This window comes from Xenopus tropicalis, chromosome 8 (assembly GCF_000004195.4).
Source record: "Xenopus tropicalis strain Nigerian chromosome 8, UCB_Xtro_10.0, whole genome shotgun sequence".
Lineage (NCBI taxonomy): Eukaryota > Metazoa > Chordata > Amphibia > Anura > Pipidae > Xenopus > Xenopus tropicalis.
This window is the reverse complement of record NC_030684.2, coordinates 21,613,643-21,628,157: the sequence shown is the minus strand read 5'-3', so window position 1 is coordinate 21,628,157 and position 14,515 is coordinate 21,613,643.

Sequence of the window (14,515 nt, the reverse complement as noted above, 5' to 3'; positions counted from 1 at the left end):
TTGAGTTGGCTCTGCACCGCCCTTGCACTTAATAGCTAACGGTCGCTAAATATCCCCATAGCCTGGCTGTTCCTGTAGGCCTTAGGCCTGAAGCCTCAGTGTCATCTCCAGACCATACACAGATGGCCTCGCAAGGCAGCTTATTCGACGATACATCAGGTAGTTTGCCTCTACAGGGAGAGCAGTCTGGGTCTTCGGACGAGATACTATTAAGTAAATTTAAAATTATGCTGCAACAAGAGCTAGATGTAATAGCAACTAAGATATCTTCAGACCTTGCTAAACAAGTTGCGGATCTGGGCACGCGTATTGCCGATACTGAAGCTAAAATAGATGATATTATAATGGTCATTGACTCTCATGAACAAGATATCAGTACACTACAGGCCCAGCTAAAAGAGGCCATGGACAAGATAACAGGTCTAGGCGCAATAATGTGAGAATTAGAGGCCTACCTGAAACCATTATAGATTTGCCAGCCACTATACAGAACCTGCTTCAGACCCTGGTCCCCGAAATCCCCACGGCTAGATTGGAGATGGACAGGGTTCATCGCGCCCTGTGGCCCAGACGGCCAGATGACCCACCCAGGGACATTATATTACGTTTACACTTTCACCATACCCAGGTGGCGGTCTTGATGGCGGCTAGGAAAGCTACCAATTTAGTTTTTCAGGATCATCCTTACCAAATCTATGCGGACCTATCTCCTACTACACTACAAAAAAGAAGAGCTATAGGGCCGATCTGCAAGATACTACAGCAGCAAAATATCCAATACCGTTGGCTTTTCCCATTTCGCTTGGCCTTTAACCACAACAACAGGCAACACACAGTAGCTACCCTGGAGGAAGGCCAAGATCTACTCGCAAAACTGGGAATTATATCTCATGGCCCCCGAGACTCGCCACCTTCGACAGCGTCGCAACCACATCTGACTCCACTATGGAATAAAGTTAGATCCAGAGCTTCCAGACTGCGGTCATCCCAATCGTCCTCCATTCCACCTTGATGGTTGTCGGTTCCAGATTGCACCAACTTTACTCCCATGGGTTAGGCCACACTGAGGCCCAGCATAAACTCGGACATCCCCGTGACACTCTACAAAGTTAGACCGCCATTAATCATCCAGAAGCACAGTTAATTTTTATTTTTTACTCCCCACCCCTTTTTTTTTTTTTTTTTTTAAGTTCCCCTTCCTTTTCGCATGTGGATATATACAAAATTGAGGCCATGCTGGCCATACAAGTATTCTCGATCGGGACACTTACATAGGTACTTTTTGTTCGTTAGAATTTGAAATACGCCTACTACGTTACAGGTTCTATAGGAAATTATTACATATGGCCACGGTCCCCCTTTTTTTTTTCTTCCTCCTGTGCATAAGCACTACTGGGGATATTGACTACATAAGTGCAGGCCGGATCATGTGTCTCCCCCTATCCGGTATTCCAAAGTCTCCCCTGACAGGGGTTTCATAGGTTTTTACCGGGACTCACAATTGTATTATTTGTACCTATGGTACAATGTTTTATTTACGGTTATTTTGTTTTGTTTAGACGGGTTAAGCTAAGTTTTTATAGATGTATATATGTATGTAGGGTTGGCTGTGGGCAATCCCTGGAGGCACTAACACCAACTTATCACCATGGCCTTTAAAATCCTTAGCCTAAATGTCCAAGGCTTTAACTCACCAATCAAAAGAACTAAGGCCTTTACCTTTTTCAACTCTTTACAAGCTGATGTTATATGCCTCCAGGAAACGCATTTTTCCCATACTTCATTTCCTAAGTACTTTCATAAGAAATTTTCGAGGTTCATACTCTCTACGAGCTCTACTAAAAATAAAAGGGGTTGATATATTTTTTCATACCGCTTTAGCGGTGACAATTGATAAAACGCTTATAGATCCTGAAGGTTGCTACATAATTGAAAATGTTCGCATAGGAGACTCCCCGCTAACCATAGTAACATACTATACGCCTAATATTGATCAGGTCGATTTTTTTTCAAAATTATTTGACTTATGTTATAGTAACCAACAAGGCCCATTAATACTTTGTGGGGATTCCAATTTAGTTTGGAATGAGAGACTTGACCGTTTGTCACTATCTGGTAAACAAACATCCCCTAGTGCTCTCAAGGCAACTCTGTCCTTTAGTGAGCTCCTTAATTCTTTCTCCTTAATAGATGCATGGAGGGAAAAAAATCCAGAGGTTAAACAATTTTCTCACTATTCTGCCCCCCATAAAGTTTCCTCAAGAATAGATCATGTATTCTCCTTCTCTCGTTCCATTGCTCTACTCTTCTAGAATGCTAAATATCAGTTGGTCAGATCACTGCCCCATTTTAACCTCGTTATCCCAACTTCATGAACGCCCAAGAGTTAGATCCTGGAGGCTAAATGAATCATTATTAAGCTTTCCTGAAATAACAGAAAGTATCAAAAAGGGTCTGTCACAATATTTCTCTGAAAACTCCCAGTCTGGGCTCACGGCCTCAACACTGTGGGAAGCGCATAAACCAGTGATTAGGGGACAATTTATCCAAATCGGTTCCCAGAGGAAAAAGACGAGAGAAAAAGCAATTCAGCTTCTTTCTCAATCCTTAGACCAATTGGTTCTTAAGCAAATGGAAGATCCCCTGGTAGATTATCAGCCCCAAATATCACAACTCCAAAAAGAATTAGACCTACTGTTGACAACAGCAGCCGAAAAGAAACTTAGATGGGCCAAACATAAACTATTTTACACCTTAGATAAACCGGGCAGGCCCTTAGCACGTAAACTAAATAATCAGGATTCCTTTCCCTCCATCCACCGCATACGGACAGCTCAGGGCACCCAAACAGGGAACCCCCTTAAGATAGCAAATGAGTTTGCTTCATTTTACCAAAAATTGTATACCAATCCAGCGCCTATATCCCGTAACACATATGATAAATTTTTTCATGACTTTAACCTCCCCAAACTTTCTCAAGAACAATTGGCTTTAACTGAACAAGAGATCACAGCTGAAGAAGTAACTAATGCTATCAGGAATCTCAAATCGGGTACCGCTCCCGGTATAGATGGGTTACCCAATATATACTATAAAAAATTTTCTAAGGAACTTACCCCACATCTTACTGCAATGTTAAGTAGCCTTAAGTCTGGAGGCACACTAAGACAGGAGTCCCTCCAAGCTAAAATTTCAGCCATACCTAAACCTAACTCAGATCTATTAGATGTTAAGAATTATAGACCCAAAAGACTAATAACCCTTAAATGGAAATCAGAACACCCACCAAAAAAAAAACAATGGAAAGACCTCATTAACAGCTCAGTCCCCCTATACCACTTGACATACCTTAGCAGAGGATGCCCCCAAAAGTTCCACAAAGTGTGGACCCCATGGATAACTGAACATCTACCTGCATTATTACCACAAAGGAGAGTCAGCCCCCCTCCCTTAACCCTACACCCACCCACCCCTATCCTCTCCCCCCCCCCACCCACCCTTTCCCCCTCTCCCCCCCCCCTCGGAAACAACAGTAAACAATATAAGTTGGGAAACAGTTTATTAACATAAATATAAGTTAACGGCAAAATACAGCTGTCTACACATCCACCTATGTTTAGGCTGTAAATGCCTTGTTTGAATCATTGTAAGGAAACTCAATGCCTGTACCGAATGCTACATAAGTAAGTCATTGTTCAGACTGCCTGTACCAAGAACTGTAACATGCTACTACTTTATTTATTTCCACTCTTTCCTATCCCCTCTCTCTTCTTCCTTTCTTTCTCTATGTTAAATAAAACTCAATAAAAACAATTTAAAAAAAAAAAAAAAAAAAAAAGAATTATAGACCCATCTCAGTTTTGAACACAGATATTAAACTACTGGGCAAAATCATAGCGTACAGAATCAATACTTTCCTCCCGTCATTGATCCACAAAGATCAAGTGGGGTTCATACCGGGAAGACAGGCGTCTGATGCAATCAGACGACTTACTCTATTAACCCATTATGCTACACAATCTACTGTGCCCTCCATGCTCCTTAAATTGGATATTAGGAAAGCCTTTGATTCCTTATCGTGGGACTATTTATACTACATGTTAAACAAATGGGGCTTTGGCACTAATTTGATCTTATGGGTTAAAGCGTTATATAGAGCCCCTACAGCACTAGTTAACATATTAGGCTTCTCTTCTCCCGCTTTCCCCATAGGCCGTGGGACCAGACAGGGATGCCCTCTCTCCCCAATATTGTTTGATCTAGCTATCGAGGCCCTGGCAGCAGCGATCAGAGCCAACCCAAATATTATGGGCCTTGAAGTAGGAGAAACCCATCACAAAGTTAGCCTTTTTGCAGACGACTTGACCTTAATTGTCTCTAGACCCCTTACCACACTTCCCAATCTATATAACATACTACAAAAATTCGGAACCATATCAGGTTTATATATCATTCATAACAAAACTGAAGCGCTCAATATTAATCTACCAGATCATGCAGTGAAGCTTTTAAAACTTAACTTTGACTTTCTTTGGCAGCCTCATTACATTTCTATACTAGGGGTAAAGTTAACCAAATCTTACGACTCCCTATATAAATTTAACTACCCGGCAATGTTTAAATCTCTAGTGTCTCTCTTGGAGAAGTGGAACTCTCACAATATCTCCTGGATAGGTCGTATAAACTCCATTAAAATGACACTACTGCCAAAGTTGCTTTATCTATTTTGCACCCTCCCTATCTCTATACAGAACACAGATCTGTTAAGGTTTAAAGCTCAAATTATGAAGTTTATATGGAATAAGAAACCCCCAAGAGTTAATAAGAAGACACACTATCGCCCTCAAATTAAAGGTGGTTTGGGCCTACCAAATTTATTATACTATTACAAAGCAGCGCAACTAGCCCAAATCCCCTTAATGCATGCCCAAACGGATACACCCCATTGGGTTTCCCTAGAGTCCCATTTTTCCTATCCCCTTTCCCCAACGGGCTTGATTTGGAGTCCAAAAGCAAGCAGGCCCCCTACATGTAGCCCCTGCCTTCGGGTGACCCTGAAAACCTGGGACTCGACAGTTAAAACTTTATCTCTTAGTTCACCCCATACCCCAGCCGCCCCAATCTTGGGCAACCCTAAGTTTATCCCAGGTCTTAACCACAATCGATATACATGGTGGATAGCTAACGAAAAATGGGCAATTGGTCATTTGTTAACCAGAACCGGTCCCTTTTTACTACAAACTTTCTTAGACACCTATAAGGTCCCCCTATCTGAATGGTTTTGCACAAGACAGGTTTTGCACTTTGTACAATCTCAATGGAGTTTATCTAACCAACAAGACAAGTCAGAGACCTTTTTTGAGAAGTGGTGCCTAAAAAATCCTAAACATAGGAAATCGATCTCCATGTTATACAGTGCCTTTTTCCCAGATGATAAAGCTACAAGTCTATCATACATTACGGCATGGCAAACTGACTTACAAACCAGCCTGTCATTAGAAGACTGGGAATCTATATGGTTAACGGTCAAAAGTTTTTCACATAATGTTTCTCTCCTGGAGGCTAATTATAAAGTGCTCTTTAGGTGGTACCTAGTCCCAGCTCGTATAGCTAAATTTCTGCCCACAGCCGACCCAAGATGTTTCCGGGGATGTGATCAAATAGGCTCGATGTTCCATATATGGTGGTCTTGCCCTAAAGCTCAGAGATTCTGGATAAGAGTCTTTACCATGGTCCATTCTATTTTTGGGACCTCGGTCCCCAAACACCCAACTATTGCCCTATTATGTCACAAACCTGATGCTCTCACAGTAAAACAATTTCAACTTTTAACAGTTATCATGACGGTAGCTAAACGTATTATTGCAAAAGCGTGGAAAACGAAACAAATTCCGTTTGAAGATCTCCAAAACAAAGTGGATGGTTTCATGGCCATGTAAAAAATGTCTAGTATTCTATCAGACTCACATAAGCAATTTATTAAAATCTGGGAGCCATGGCTTGTGTATAGATATGGAGATGCCTATCCTACTTCTCTCCTATCTCTGTAACCTTAAACTAAAATAACACTATCATAGATATCGCCCACGGACAATTAATGGTTTTTCTGCCTGGTCGGATCCCCGAGTAAAAATCGTAAAAGTCTTAAAGTCATAGCTACTTACCCCGTCTATTGTATATAGTTCCAGTTATTTAGTTTTTAATGATAACAAAGTGAGGGATCCAGGGTGCCCCATATAGAACCCCCTGGCCCCCGACGGAAAAACCCAGACTACTTATTAAACTATGTTTACTACCTGTATCTCATCATAAGGCTTTGGTTCATTATGATATTGTAACTATGCTTGTATATACGGTGATATTTGGAAAGTAGCCTGTATGTCTTTTGCTTTTTCAAATAAAAAAATATATTGAAATTAAAAAAAAAAAAAAAAAAAAAAGGATATAGAATATGATAAGATATAGAATTATGGACTCCAAGGTTCCTATAGATCCTGCTAGAACATTTCAAGGGAAGTCCTGGCCAGTAACCATTACCAGCCATAAAGGTGAGGGTGCCCCAAGACAAGCCCCTTTTCCTGATCACCCCACTCCCCTTGCTCGTCACCTTGGCTGCATCCACCAATTTATTACGTCATACTGCTACTCATTAATTTAACAGGGTTGTTCACTTTAAGTATGATGCAGAGAGTAATATTCTGAGACAATTTGCAATTGGTCTTCATTTTTTTATTATTTGTAGTTTTTTTTTAGTTACTTCGTTTTCAGTTCAGGGGCTCTCCAGTCTGGAATTTCAGCAGTTTTTTGGTTGCTAGGGTTACCTTAGCAACCAGGGAGTAGTTTGGATGAGAGACCATTATATGAATATGAAAGGGCCTAACAATAATAAAAAATGTATAGCCCCCACAGAGCAATAGCTTTTGTCTGCCAGGGTCAGTGACCCCGTCAGTGACCCCCATTTGAAAACTGCAAAGAGTTTAAAGAAGAAGGCAAATACTTCAAAAACTAAACAAATAAATAATGAAGACCAATTGAAAAGTTGCTTAGAATAGGCCATTCTATAACATTCTAAAAGTTAACTTAAAGCTGAACTGCCTCTTTAATGTAGCTGCATTGCTATGGATAGGATTCCTGTGGTGCTGTATATGGGAGCTAAAGGAACAGTTTGCTTTGCAAGGATTAGTATAGGTAAAATCAGTCCTGGATTCCTGTAAAACCACCTCACAACGGAGAGACAGGTGTGGGGCAGAGACTGAATCTTTTGTAGCTGTAAGGGTTAATCTTGCTAGAAAATAATAGGCGAAGGGTGTCTGAGGTGGCAGGAATATGAATTCTACTGGGGCTTATGAGGGTACTGTTTACCTAGAGGGGTTAATATCGTGGTGGGCTTAAAAGGTTTTGGAAGTGCAGAAAAATAAGCCGACATAAGGGCTGGGCCTGTTAAGAGATGACAGAAAAAATAACTACTGGAGCTGAGTGTAAGGTTAGGGATGTAGCGAACTGTTCGCCGGAAGTTCGTGAACTTTCGGCGCATGTTCGCAATTTGGGTTCGCCTTAGCTGGCGACAAATTTTGACCTCTCACCCCAGAGTCAGCAGATACATGGCAGCCAATCAGGCAGCTCTCCCTCCTGGACCACCCCCCCAACCCTGGACCACTCCCTTCCATATATAAACCGAAGCCCAGCAGCCATTTTACATTCTGCCTGTGTGTGTTTGAAGAGATAGCATAGGGGAGAGTTGTGCAGGGATTTGAGGGAGAGTTTAGGTAGCTTTTCTGAGCCTGACTAGTGATCTACTTTCTACTGCTCTGTAGTAGCACATAGGGAGAGATTTGTGCAGGGATTTGAGGGAGAGTTTAGGTAGCTTTGCTAAGTCTGACTAGTGATCTACTTTCTACTGCTCTGTATGTAGCTGCTGTGGGCAGGCAGCTGTCCTGTGCTGATCATCAAGAGATAGCATAGGGGAGAGTTGTGCAGGGATTTGAGGGAGAGTTTAGGTAGCTTTGCTGAGTCTGACTAGTGATCTACTTTCTACTTCTCTGTAGTAGCACATAGGGAGTGATTTGTGCAGGGATTTGAGGGAGAGTTTAGGTAGCTTTGCTGAGTCTGACTAGTGATCTACTTTCTACTGCTCTGTAGTAGCACATAGGGAGAGATTTGTGCAGGGATTTGAGGGAGAGTTTAGGTAGCTTTGCTAAGTCTGACTAGTGATCTACTTTCTACTGCTCTGTATGTAGCTGCTGTGGGCAGGCAGCTGTCCTGTGCTGATCATCTGCTGTAACCCAATAGTCCTTGTAAGGACTGCTTTTATTTTCTGTTCTTTTCATTGTGTACTGCAGCTCCGTCTGTGTGTGTTGGAGACAGGTGTGCTGCTCCGAGTAGTGCACTAAGCACTAACCACCGTTTAACACAATTTTTTTTTATTTGTGTTTTTTTACTTTGCTACTGTAATTTATAGAGCCCAGTGCTATTAGTCTAGCTGTTTTGGGGACTGGTGTGCTGCTCCTAGTAGTTCACCACCAGCACCAACCAGAGATCACTTTTGTTTTATTATTATTATTATTATTTTTTTTTAAATCTTATTAGATATGTATATTAGATATATATATATATATATATATATATTAGCTATAGATATTTAGATATTTATTTAGACATTCTGTCTAAAAATAACAATAGTAATTCCGTGTCCAGAAACATCACCTGAGTGACGTTTTTCCACCAGCAATACTATATCCACTACTGTATACTTTGCCATTGCAGGCCTTGTTGTTGCCACTGTCTTTTTCAACCAAGTGCCACCTAGCTGTGTGAGCTTTTTCACATTCTGTCTAAAAATAACAATAATAATTCTGTGTCCAGAAACATCACCTGAGTGATATTTTTCCACCGGCAATACTATATCCACTACTGTATACTTTGTAATTGCAGACCTTGTTGTTGCCACTGTCTTTTTCAACCAAGTGCCACCTAGCTGTGTGAGCTTTTTCACATTCTGTCTAAAAATAACAATAATAATTCCGTGTCCAGAAACATCACCTGAGTGACGTTTTTCCACCGGCAATACTACATCCACTACTGTATACTTTGCCATTGCAGGCCTTGTTGTTGCCACTGTCTTTTTCAACCAAGTGCCACCTAGCTGTGTGAGCTTTTCACATTCTGTCTAAAAATAACAATAGTAATTCCGTGTCCAGAAACATCACCTGAGTGACGTTTTTCCACCGGCAATACTACATCCACTACTGTATACTTTGCCATTGCAGGCCTTGTTGTTGCCACTGTCTTTTTCAACCAAGTGCCAGCTAGCTGTGTGAGCTTTTTCACATTCTGTCTAAAAATAACAATAGTAATTCCGTGTCCAGAAACATCACCTGAGTGACGTTTTTCCACCGGCAATACTACATCCACTACTGTATACTTTGCCATTGCAGGCCTTGTTGTTGCCACTGTCTTTTTCAACCAAGTGCCACCTAGCTGTGTGAGCTTTTTCACATTCTGTCTAAATAACAATAATAGTTCCGTGTCCAGAAACATCACCCAAGTTGTTGTTGTTTTGTAAAAATAAAAAAAATGCCAGGCAAAGGCAGGCCGCCACGCAGAGGCACTAGGGGCCGTGCTGCTATGATATCCTGTGGCCCTAGGAAATCGACCAGTGTTCCGAAGGCACTTACCCTGAACTCCAAAAATGCTGAAGAGGTAGTTGACACAGTTACACAGCACACCCCATCCTCTACCGTTTCTAACTTTGCCACAACATCCTCATCCTCCTCTGCTATGGGCACCCCACATACCACTTCCTCCACCACCGCCGCCCCTTCTTCACTGTCAGAGGAGTTGTTTTCACATGAGTTTGTTGAACTGAGTGATGCGCAACCATTATTGCCAGAAGAAGATGAAGGAGATGAGGACGTTACACCAGATATCATAATTCAGGCAGGCAACACAACAGAGATGGACATAAGGTGTGATGAGGTCCCCGCTGCTGCTGTCTTCTGTGAGCTGTCAGAAGAAATTGATGCATCTGAGGAGAATGATGATGAGGAGATTGATGTTTTGTGGGTGCCCACAAGAAGAGAGCAAGAGGAGGATAGTTCAGATGGAGAGACGGAGAGTCAGAGAGGCAGGAGGAGAATAAAACTTAGAAGAAGCAGGGACAGCTTGCAGGGAACAGTAGGGCAACAACATGAATTGGCACCTGTGGTCAGCCAGCCAACGCACCCGCCAACTTCTACTGTTACTGCTAGAAAGCCCACATCAAAAGGCTCAGCAGTGTGGCATTTTTTTAATGTGTGTGCCTCTGACAAAAGCGCTGTAATTTGCAATGAGTGCAGTCAGAAACTGAGTCTTGGGAAGCCCAACACCCACTTAGGTACAACTGCTATGCGAAGGCACATGAACGCCAAACACAAAGCACTATGGGAGCAACACCTCAAAGGCAGCAGCCAAACTCTAAGCCACCCTCCTTCTGCTCCAGCATCTTACTGCTCTACCTCTGCTGTCCTTGACCCGTCTCAACCACCCTCCACTCCGCCTTCCACCTTGACCAGTTCCTGCTCATCCTGCCCCCAGCCAAGTTTCTGTGAGGGCCATGTTTGAGCGTAAGAAACCAATGCCTCCGAGTCATCCCCTTGCCCGGCGTCTGACAGCTGGATTGTCTGCACTCTTAGCCCGCCAGCTTTTACCATACCAGCTGGTGGACTCTGAGGCTTTCCACCAATTTGTAGCAATTGGGACACCGTAGTGGAAGGTACCCAGCCGCAATTTTTTTTCACAGAAGGGAATACCACACCTGTACCAGCATGTGCAGAGCCAAGTCACCGCATCTCTGTCATTTAGTGTTGGGGCAAAGGTCCATCTGACTACTGACACATGGTCCTCCAAGCATGGTCAGGGTAGGTATGTCACCTACACTGCCCACTGGGTGAACCTGGTGATGGCTGGGAATCAGGGAATGTGTGGTTCAACAACAGTGGAGTTGGTGTCACTGCCACGGGTTGCATGCGGGTCTGCCACCACCTCTACTCCTCCTTTGCTCTCTAACTCGTCTTCTAAGTCGTCTTCTAACTTGGCTTCTTCCTCGGCTTCTTCCTCCTCTGCTGTGTCCTCCTCCACACCTGTGCACCCCCAGCTCCCCCATAGGCTATTCGACGTGCCAGGTACGCCGTTGTCATGCTGTCTTGGGCATGACGTGCCTGGAAAGCAGAAACCATACCGGATCTGCACTCCTGTCATCTCTGCACTCACAGGCCGATCGGTGGCTGACCCCACATCAACTGAAAATCGGAAAAGTGGTGTGTGACAACGGAAGCAATCTGTTGGCAGCACTGAGACTGGGCAATTTAACACATGTGCCCTGCATGGCACATGTTCTAAATTTGATAGTCCAACGGTTTGTCTCGAAGTACCCAGGATTGCAGGACATTCTCAGGCAGTCCAGGAAGGTGTCTGGCCATTTCAGGCGTTCCTACACAGCCATGGCACGCCTTGCTGACATTCAGCGGCGGCACAACTTGCCAGTCAGGCGTTTAATTTGTGACAGCCAGACTCGCTGGAATTCCACGCTAACGATGTTTGAACGTCTGCTGCAACAACAAAGAGCCGTTAATGAATACCTATTTGAACTGGGTGGTAGGACTGGATCTGCAGAGCTGGGGATTTCTTTTCCCCGTTACTGGGTGCTTATGCACGACGCCTGCAGGCTGATGCGCCCTTTTGATGAGGTCACAAATATGGTTAGTCGCACCAAAGGCACCATCAGCGACCTAATACCCTTTGCTTTTTTTCTGGAGCGTGCCGTGCGACGAGTGACAGATGATGCTGTAGAACAGCGTGACCAGGAGCATGAAGAGCATGATTTCTGGGCGGAATCACCAGAATGATCCCAGGCACCTGCTGCAACGCAGGGAGAGGTGTCAGAAGTGGAGTCAGAGGAGGAAGGTGGCTTTGTGGAGGCGGAAGACCAACAGGAGCAGGCTTCCTGGGGGGCTTGTGGTCACCTTTTGGGGACCCCTGGTCTTGTATGTGGCTGGGGGGAGGAGACCGTGGTGGATGAGTCCTTGATAACGAGGAAGGGGAGATGGATACCTCTGCATCCAACCTTGTGAGAATGGGGTCTTTCATGCTGTCATGCCTGTTGAAGGACCCCCGTATCAAGAGGCTTAAGGAGAAGGACCTGTACTGGGTGGCAACGCTACTAGACCCTCGTTACAAGCATAAAGTGGCAGAAATGTTACCAACGTACCACAAGTCCGAAAGGATGCTGCATTTCCAAACCAGCCTGCAAAACATGTTGTACAATGCTTTTAAGGGTGATGTCACTCCACATTCCAGGGGCAGAGGTGCTGGTAATCCTCCCACGAGCACACCTGCAAGGACAATGCACTTTGGCCACTCTGTAACGTCAGACATGCAAAGTTTTTTCAGTCCAAGGCAGCGCTAGGACCCTTCTGGATCCACCCTCAGAGAACGCCTCGACCAGCAGGTAGCGGACTACCTGGCATTAACTGCAGATATTGACACTCTGAGGAGCGATGAACCCCTGGACTACTGGGTGCGCAGGCTTGATCTGTGGCCAGAGCTGTCACAATTTGCCATAAACCTGTTGTCTTGCCCCGCCTCAAGTGTCCTCTCAGAAAGGACCTTCAGTGCAGCAGGAAGACTTGTTCTGACTGCCCATGCAGCTGTCCTTCTCTGCACGCCGCTTGACACCACTCACAGCTGTCCTTTAGCGTCCTCCTCCGCCACTGTACAAACTAGGGTGCAAATCCTACTGGTTTCATTTTAAGCCAAACTTTTTGGACAGGTAAATCCTGAGTTTTTCTGTCTTCTGTGCTTGGTACGCTATCTTAGTTTTTTTAAAGGTTCTGCCATGGGAATTGTTGTGATACCATTTATCTAACATATTTTTTCTGTCTTTTGTGCTTGGTACGCTATCTTAGTTTTTTTAAAGGTTCTGCCTGGGGCATGGTTGTGATACCATTTATCTAACATATTTTTTCTGTCTTCTGTGCTTGGTACGCTATCTTAGTTTTTTTAAAGGTTCTGCCATGGGAATTGTTGTGATACCATTTATCTAACATATTTTTTCTGTCCTCTGGGCTTCAGTGGCTGCGACAACAAAAAACAAACTTTTTCAACATTTATCTAACATATTTTTTCTGTCCTCTCCTCTGTGCTTCAGTGGCTGCGACAAAAAAAAACATAATTTTTCAGGAATGTACACATTCCTGATTTTTCAGGGTTCTGCAACAGCGGCAAAATCGTATCTTTTATGGTCACCACAGGTGATCAATAAAGTAGGACAAAACTGGGCCCACACTGCAGAATCAGTGTTTTTTGGTTCACGTCACTGTACATTGAATTACCTCTGCCTGACCGTGCACGTGCGCACAAGCACGGTGACTGCTAAACACACCACTACAGAAATATTCCCACCGACAGGACGAACGTCCTGGAGGTGACAAGCAACTAGTAAAAACTATTATTCGCTCACTTGACGGTATCATTAAAGCTTTTTGCGTTTTTTTTCGTTGCAGTAAACGCAGCGTTTTGTCGACTTGATTGGCATGCAGACGCCAGACGTTTTAAAGCAGTTTATTACACAAGTTTAGGAATGTAGTGTGATTTGTGCCCTTTACAGCACAAAACGCAACGCTGTGTCAACAATGTATTTTTGAGAGACATTTTTGCCCTTGATCCCCCTCCAGCATGCCACTGTCCAGGTCGTGGCACCCTTTAATCAACTTTAAAATAAGTTTTCTGGCCAGAAATGGCTTTTCTAGGTTTTAAAGTTCGCCTTACCATTGAAGTCTATGGGGTTCGCAAAGTTCGCGAATGTTCGCACTTTTTGGCGAAAGTTTGCGAACGGGTTCGCAAACTTTTTTTGTGAGGTTCGCTACATCTCTATGTAAGGTACCTGTAAAGGTGGCCACACACAGTAAGATCCACGGACCTTCTCCCGACATTGGGCTAATTCCAGCAGGCATAGGTGTCATTGGACCAAGGACTCCTCCAATGAGCCAATGTGGTCCCCAATCCCAGGGTCGGACTGGGACACCGGAAAAAAAAGCCGGTGGGCCCTGGCGGCTAAGATCCAATCCCTGTTCCCCGGCCGCCGATGTCCTCCCTTGACGCGTCTCATGCGCACACAGGGGAGGACGTTGGGCAGGTAGCGGGGCCCCTGCAGGGGATTGGGGGGGGTGCGGCGGGGGGGCCCTGTGGTGAGTGTGGATGACACAGTTGGACCCTGTGGTGAGTGTGGATGACGCAGACACCTTCGGAGTCCGAACCTGTCCAATGCGATGGAAAATCAAACCTGCCCAATCGAGATGCCTAAATTTAGGCCAGGGATCAGTCGGGTAGGCCCATCGTTGGTGCCCATACACGGGCAGATAAGCCGATATTTGACTTAGCCCCGCCTGGCAACAGCTTTAATGAACAACCAAAACCCAACTCTTTCACTTAAATGTGCCAGCGTTGCCCACCTGTCCCATCTCTGCCCCAAACTGAGACA